At 39.9% G+C, this 7,300-nt stretch overlaps 1 protein-coding gene across 1 annotated transcript in view; it reads left to right on the plus strand.

Annotated features, from left to right (window-relative positions):
* The window catches only part of LOC122551056 (high-affinity choline transporter 1-like), a 113,010-nt gene that overhangs the window by 25,863 nt on the left and 79,847 nt on the right, over nucleotides 1-7,300 (plus strand). The window lies entirely within an intron of this gene.

Below are 7,300 nucleotides of genomic sequence, written 5' to 3' on the forward strand. Positions count from 1 at the left end.
AGGTAACTTTTACTTTAAACCACAGTACGCCCCCTTTTTAAAACAACTGAAACAGTACACTTCACAGGTATACTTTATGCTGTCCTTTAATTAGACATTACATTCTCCCTAACACCATTCAGATGATTCTAATTTCCTGAGGGTTTATATCAAGTCTTTTCCAGTCTGAAAACCTGTTCTCAGGTAGACTTTAGCATATGTCACATGACCGTTTCATTTTACCCAAGACAATCCCTCAGCACAATGTTTTAAACCTCAGTAATAAAAATGAACTCTATCCAAAAACAACTATGTTACCATTAATTTCCCAACACTCCGTCCTTTGATATTTTATTGTTAATATTTCTAAACAAATTCAGACTTAAACAATCCAACTCCTTTTAACTGTTTAATTTAATGTTGAATTATTTAACGTACTTGGTTTGTTTATATTTGGCTCTTTCTCTCTCTCTCTGCCATTGCATGAACTGAAAACAAGGCTTTAATTCAGAATTTCTGGCCATATGTGGTGGCGTTAAGGGGATGAATGTCTGACAGCTCCATGTTCCTTTAAAAAGTTAATGTTATGAAAATAAAAATGGTTATCTAGATCAACCTTTCACGTAAAATCATACTGAGACCAAGAAAGACCTTTTGGAGGAAATTTCCTTTGTCACACAGCGAGTCCTAATTTTTCTAAAAGCTCTTCTTTGGCTCAATGATACTCTGTCCTTGATTTCTTTTTCAGAGGGGCAATAAACCGGGTCAGGCTCCAATCAGATGGTTTGGTGCAGAGATGAAAAGTATTTTGGAGAGGCCTTTTGTTTATATGTAAACAGATGAGACTTCAGGCCAAAATAGTCATGTTTTAGAAGTGACCTGTAGAATGAAAAGGGAGTGGTCAGCTCTCTAGCTGAGCAGTTTAGTTCAGTCCAGAACTGGCTGGGCGTTCAACAGTGAGCTGTGTGGAAACTCTCTCTTCTGAACTTTTGACTTCAACCTGTTAGCATCTGACCCTTTTTTGTACTGTGTTTTAGTGGGGGATTGCTTATTGGGACTGTTGTGTATATTCGGAACAGCATACTTAAAGTCTAGTTTGGATAGACTGAGTTCTCTAGGGGTGCTTTATTCTGTTCTTTGTATTTCATTGTGTAATTTTGTGAATACATTTTTTGTCGGTTTTAAACTTAGTAGTCAACCTCGCTAACTTAATCCACATACTTTTCACTGTACATTTACTGAAACAAATTGCAAAGTTATGGTCTGGGCTGCCTGCTGATGAATGTTTTGAGTGGTCTGGCCTAGCCCATAACAGACTGGGGGCTCTTTGCAGGATTTTAAACAGCGAGTGGTAGGTGTAAGTGTCTTTATTTCGGGTGTTGGTTTGGTTGGGGAGACAAAGCTTGGGATAGGAATGGCTCTTTCAGATGCCAAACGTTTTCTGGATGTGGATGCAGTGACTTTGGAAGTTTTACAAAAAAGTGAATAAGACCAAGCTGCAGGGATTAGCAGAGAAGCTGGAATTGAAACTGCCTACTTCTGTGAGAAAAGGAGAGAGAATTGCAGCATTTAAACTGTAATTTAAACTTGCTGGAGAAACCATCAGAATCTATAGAGATGGCAAGAATTCAATTGCAAATGAAGCAGCTTGAGTTAGAGGCAAGAGATAAGGAAAGGGCAGCAGAAATGAAAGAGTTTGAGTTACAACTAAAAGCAGAAGAAAGGGAAAAAGAAAGAGCAGCAGAACAGAGAGAAAAAGAGAGCAGCAGGAGAGGGAAAAAGAGACAGTAGAGAAGGAAAAAGAGAGAGCTTTTGAACTTCAAAAACTGACTCTTAAAAAGGAAAGTCAGCTTAAAAGGCTGGAGGTAACGGCTGAGGGTAGGCTTAGTGAGGATGAGCAAGCCCCTGGTAGTCAGACATCTAGTGAGAAACTGTTTAAGTATGTTCAAGCATTGCCTAAATTTGATGCGAATGATGTGGAAACTTTTTCATTGCTGGCTAAACAATGCAGTGGTCAGTGACAATGTGGGTTTTGTTGATCCAAGCAAAACATGTTGGTAGGGCTGGTGAGATATTTGCATCATTATTGGAGGAGGTATCTGGGGAATATGAAGAGGTGAAAAAAAGCCATTTTAAGCGCATATGAGTTTGTACCAGATACCTATAGATAATGTTTCAGGAATCCAGGGAGGGACTCTGGTCAAACCTATATTGAGTTTGAAAGGATCAAACAGAGTAATTCTGATAGCTGGATAAGAGCTTTAAAAATTGAGCAAATCTATTTAATTATTTTGGAGGAATTCAAAAACTCACTGCCTGAAGTAGTGTGAACTCATGTGGATGAGCAGCGAGTTAAAACACCAAGGTTAGCAGCTGAAGTGGCTGATGATTATGAGCTGGTCCCTAAAACATGGTTTGGCTTCCAGACTCAATTTCAGTCCGTGAGGGATAGAAACTGGGGCAAAGAGAAATCCTCACATGGAAAGGGAAAGGTAGATCTCAGTGAAGATCATAAGGATAACTTACCACAGAGTAAAAAAGAAACTGTTGAGGGGGACAAAGAAGTTAAAAAGCCCCAGTATTTTCATTGTAATAAAGTGGGCCACACAAAATCACAGTGTTAGTGGGCTAGGAGAAAGCCAGACGTAGGAAAACCAGACAAGCCTGGAAATTTTGTTGGACTAGTAACAAAAAGCAGAAGGGAAGTTAGACAACTGCCTCAGTGTACAAGATGATCAGAGGTTGATTAAGGAGGAAGTGCCAGGGTAAAGTTTATTCACATAGGCCAGGAGTAATAGGTAAGGAGGTGACAATATTAAGGGACACAAGATCCTCTCAGTTTGTAATTCTGAAGGATGAGGAGATATGTGCTCCTGAGGGGCTATTGCCAGAAAAGGTACTGGTAACAGGAATTCATGGTGAGATAAAAAATGTTCAATTTTGTAAAGTAAGGTTAGAGAGTCCAAGAAGAGTGGAGAATTTGTGGTAGGAGTACTAGTCAAACTCTCAGCTCCAGGAAAACAATTTATCCTTGCAAATGATATAGCTGATTCACCGGTAGGTGTGCTGCCTACTGTAGTTGAAAAGCCAGTGGAGACACAGACAACTGAAGACACGTAGAATGTTTATCCAACAATATTCCCTGATTGTGTGATCAGAAGATCACAGAGGCACAAGCTGAAAGAAGAGAGATCAAAAGGCACAGATAAGGAAGCTGACATAGCACTATCCAAAATTGTCTTTGATCAGATAAGCGGAACAGAGAAGGAGCAATAGGTAAATATGTAAGTATCTTTAGCTCTGCTAAACTGATTGAATTAGAGCAGAAAGATGAGAACTTCAAACAGTCATATCAAAGGGCATTTACAGAGAAGGAGAGTAAATGCATCCCTGCGTGTTATTACTGAACAAATGATGTCTTAATGAGGAAATAGAGACCATCACTCATTTAAGCAGATGAGAAATGGGCAGAGATTCAACAAATTGTTTTGCCAGTAGGGTATAGAAAGAAGGTGCCGTGAATGGGTCATGAGCTATCACTTGGAGGTCATTTAGGGGTGAGGAAAACACAGGCTAAAATACAAAGACATTTTTACTGGCCTGAACTACACAAAGATGTAGTTGGATTTAGCCAGACAAGTTATACATGTCTGCTTATTAGAAAACCACAGGGAGTATTAAAACCTGCATTTTTAATACCTATTCCAGCATTTGCAGAACTTTGCACAAGAGTCTTGATTGATTGTGTAGGTCCCCCAACTCAAACAAAAAGTGGGAATAAGTATTTATTAACAATAATGGATGTGTCGACTAGATTTCCAGAGGCAATCCCATTTTGCAACATCACAGATAAAAGGGTTGGGGAAGAATTACTTAAATTTTTTACTAGATACAGACTACCAATAAAGATCCAGTCAGATCAAGGGTCAGCCTTCACATCCAAAGTATTCAAGGAGGTTATGGATAACTTGGGAATAATGCAGTTCATATCTACTGTGTACCATCCTGAATTGCAGAGCGCGCTACAGAGATGGCATTATGGTCATGATTAACCAGATGAGTGGGATAAGGGATTTCCATTTGTACTTTTTGTGATCAGAGATTCATCAAATGAATCAATCAAATTCAATTCATTTGAATTAATATTTGGGCATGAAGTAAGAGGACTCTTAAATTGATTAAGGAGAAATTAATAAGTCAGAATTCAGAGACAACTCATTTGGACTATGTGTCAAATTTTAGAGAATGATTAAATAGAGCTGGAGAATTGGCTAGACAACATTTAAAAGTATCACAGCATACAGTGAAACAGGAAGCAGATAAGAAATCACAAATTTGCAATTTTGCAGTTGGGGGTAAGGTATTGGTGTTGCTTCCAGTGACAGGTGAGCCTTTAAAAGCAAGGTTTAGTAGACCGTATCAAATTGAGAAGAAATTGAGTGAGGTGAACTACTTGATAAAGACTCCAGACAGGAAAAAAAACTCACAAAGTGTGTCTCTATCAAGAGGTGTTTTGATAGAGAAGGAAAGCAAGAAGAGAAGGTGTTAATGATTCCAGCATGGAAGGAAGAACCAAGTTCAGAGAATTCTGAATTGGACGTTCCTCAAATTAAGTTGGACAATGTGGAAGATGTCAAAAAGTAGGATAAATTATTGAGTTACTTTCCACAGGAAAATCGAAATGAACCTGAAAGAGTTATTATAGTATCACATAGGGAGATATGCAAAGTAAACTGTTCCAATTAAGCAACATCCTTATAGGCATAATCCTCTAAAGTTGGCACAGGTTCAGAAGGAGATAGAGTGCATGCTCCAAGATGGCATAATCAAAGTGAGTGACAGTGACTGGAGCTTACCTATAGTCATGATGCCAAAGCCAGATGGTACCCAATGGTTATGTGTGGACTATTGCAAAGGCAACACCGATACAAAGGCTGATGCATATCCAATTCCACGGTTGAAGGACTGTGTCGAAAAAGTAGTGCAAGCAACTTAAATTTCTAAGTTGGACTTGCTCAGAGGCTACTGGCAAGTACTTCTATCAGGGACAGTAAAGGCAATTTTGGCTTTTGTAATGCCAAATGGACTATATCAGTTCAAAGTGATGCCATTTGGTATGAAGAACGCTCCAGCCACATTTCAGAGACTGACTAATAAGGTTATTGCCAGATTGCCCAATTGTGTGGTGTATATTGATGACATGGTGCTTTTTGGTCACTCATGGAAGGAACATTTACAGCATTTATTGGGTTAGTTTGATCGACCTCGGAAGGCAGGCTTGGTGGTAAACACTGCTAAAAGTGAATTTGCCAAAGCGCAAGTCACCTTCCTTGGCCATATTATTGGTCATGGACAAATGGCCCCATGGGATGCAAAAATGAAAGTAATTGGGGAATTTCCCTCACCATCAATGATAAAAGCAGTACTACGGTCCCTGGGATTGTGTGGATTTTACTGGAAGCTTGTGCCAAACTTTAGCAGTGTGGCTGCTTCACTCACTGAATTGTTATAAAAGGGCAAGATGTTTCAGTGGACAGTGGACTGTCAAAAGGCATTTGACAGCTTAAAAACTGTGTTAACCACTGCCCCAGTATTAGCCACACCAGATTACACGAAGCCTTTCAGGGTGGCTATCGATGTTAGTGATGTGGGTGTCGGTGTGGTGCTCCTGCAGGAGAATGGCGAGGGGATAGAAAGACCCATCGGGTATTTTTCTAGAAAGTTGAACATTCATCAACAGAAATATTCAATGGTGGAGAAAGAGACTTTAAGCTTGGCGTTGGTCTTTCAACATTTCAGTGTTTATATTACCAGCAATGCATCGGAGACAATTGTATAGACTGATCACAACCCATTGATATTTGTGGAAGCATTTACGGACAAAAATGCCAGACTGTTTAGATGCAGCTTGTTGTTGCAGCCATTTAATTTGACAATTATGCATGTGGCAGGATGAGAAAGTGTGTTTGCTAATGCAATATCGAGACTCGAATGAGATATGGAGGCGTTCGGTGGTGGGTGTACCACTGTCTGAATTTGCATGTGGTTGCGCAGGTTTGCATGTGTATAGTTAGTATAGTGTATATGTGTGTTTAGACTACTAACTGGGTTTTTACAGGGTTAAAAATGAAGCCACCTTTTGGTATTGATGGTTCATTTTTTTTAAGGGGGGAGGTGTCACAAAGCTCGTCCTTTTATTAATCTAAAGGCTGTTCCTTGGCTCAAGGATACTCTGTCCTTGATTGTTTTCAGAGGGGTAATAAACCAGGCCAGGCTCCATTCAGATGGGGTTTGGTGCAGAGGTGAAAAGGATTTTGAGAGGCTTTTTGTTTATATGTAAACAGATGAGACTTCGAGCCAAAATGGCCATGCTTTAAAAGTGACTTGTAGAATGAAAGGGGAGTGGTCAGCTCTCTAGCTGAGCAGTTTAGTTCAGTCCAGAACTGGCTGGGCGTTCAACAGTGAGCTGTGTGGAAACTCTCTCTTCTGTCCTTCTAACGTCAACCTGTAAGCATTTGACCCTTTTGTGTACTGTGTTTTAAAGTGGGTTTACTTATTGGGACTGTTGCGTATAATTGGAATAGCACACTTAAGTCTAGTTTGGATAGACTGAGTTCTGTAGGGGTTCTTTATTATGCTCTTCGTGTTTCATTGTGTAATTTTGTGAATAAATGTTTTGTCTGTTTAAACCTGGTAGTCAACCTCACTAACATAATCTGGGTAAATTTCACTGTACACTTACTGAAACAAATTGCAAAGTTATGGTCTGGGCTGCCTGCTTAAGAATGTTTTCAGTGGTCTGGCCTAGTCCATAACACTTTCCAATCTCCAACAACTATACCTTTACAAAGTTCGAAAGGACTACATGTTCAATGGTGTTACAACTTGTGCGCAAATTTCAGTCCCTAAATCCTGGAAAATCTGTTTCACTCATATGCGTGCTGCTGATAGGTTCACTAATGACCCAGAAGAGAAGCAGCCTGTGATTGGATAAGTAGCAAACAGTTATAATATTCCATGTTGATATTAAGAAAGTCCTTGGGACAGTCTTTCGCCAGGAGGTAAGGGGTGAGAGCTGTGAAGGAAAGGCTGAAAGTTGATGGCGTTAACCTGAGAGCTACCATTGGCTGAGAAGCAGGTTCTTTTTTTCAAGAGTAGCCTTTTAATTATCCAAGGATGGAGGTATCAGGCAGAAGAGGAGAAAGGTAGAAGGAATGTGTGACGTAGGGATTGAGAAGGAAGAAGGAGGCCTAAGTGGACTGAGGAGAATGATGGAGTCATGAAGAGGGATGTGGGAGAGAGAGTGTGTGTGTGTGTGTGA

Source organism: Chiloscyllium plagiosum, chromosome 6, assembly GCF_004010195.1.
Source record: "Chiloscyllium plagiosum isolate BGI_BamShark_2017 chromosome 6, ASM401019v2, whole genome shotgun sequence".
Lineage (NCBI taxonomy): Eukaryota > Metazoa > Chordata > Chondrichthyes > Orectolobiformes > Hemiscylliidae > Chiloscyllium > Chiloscyllium plagiosum.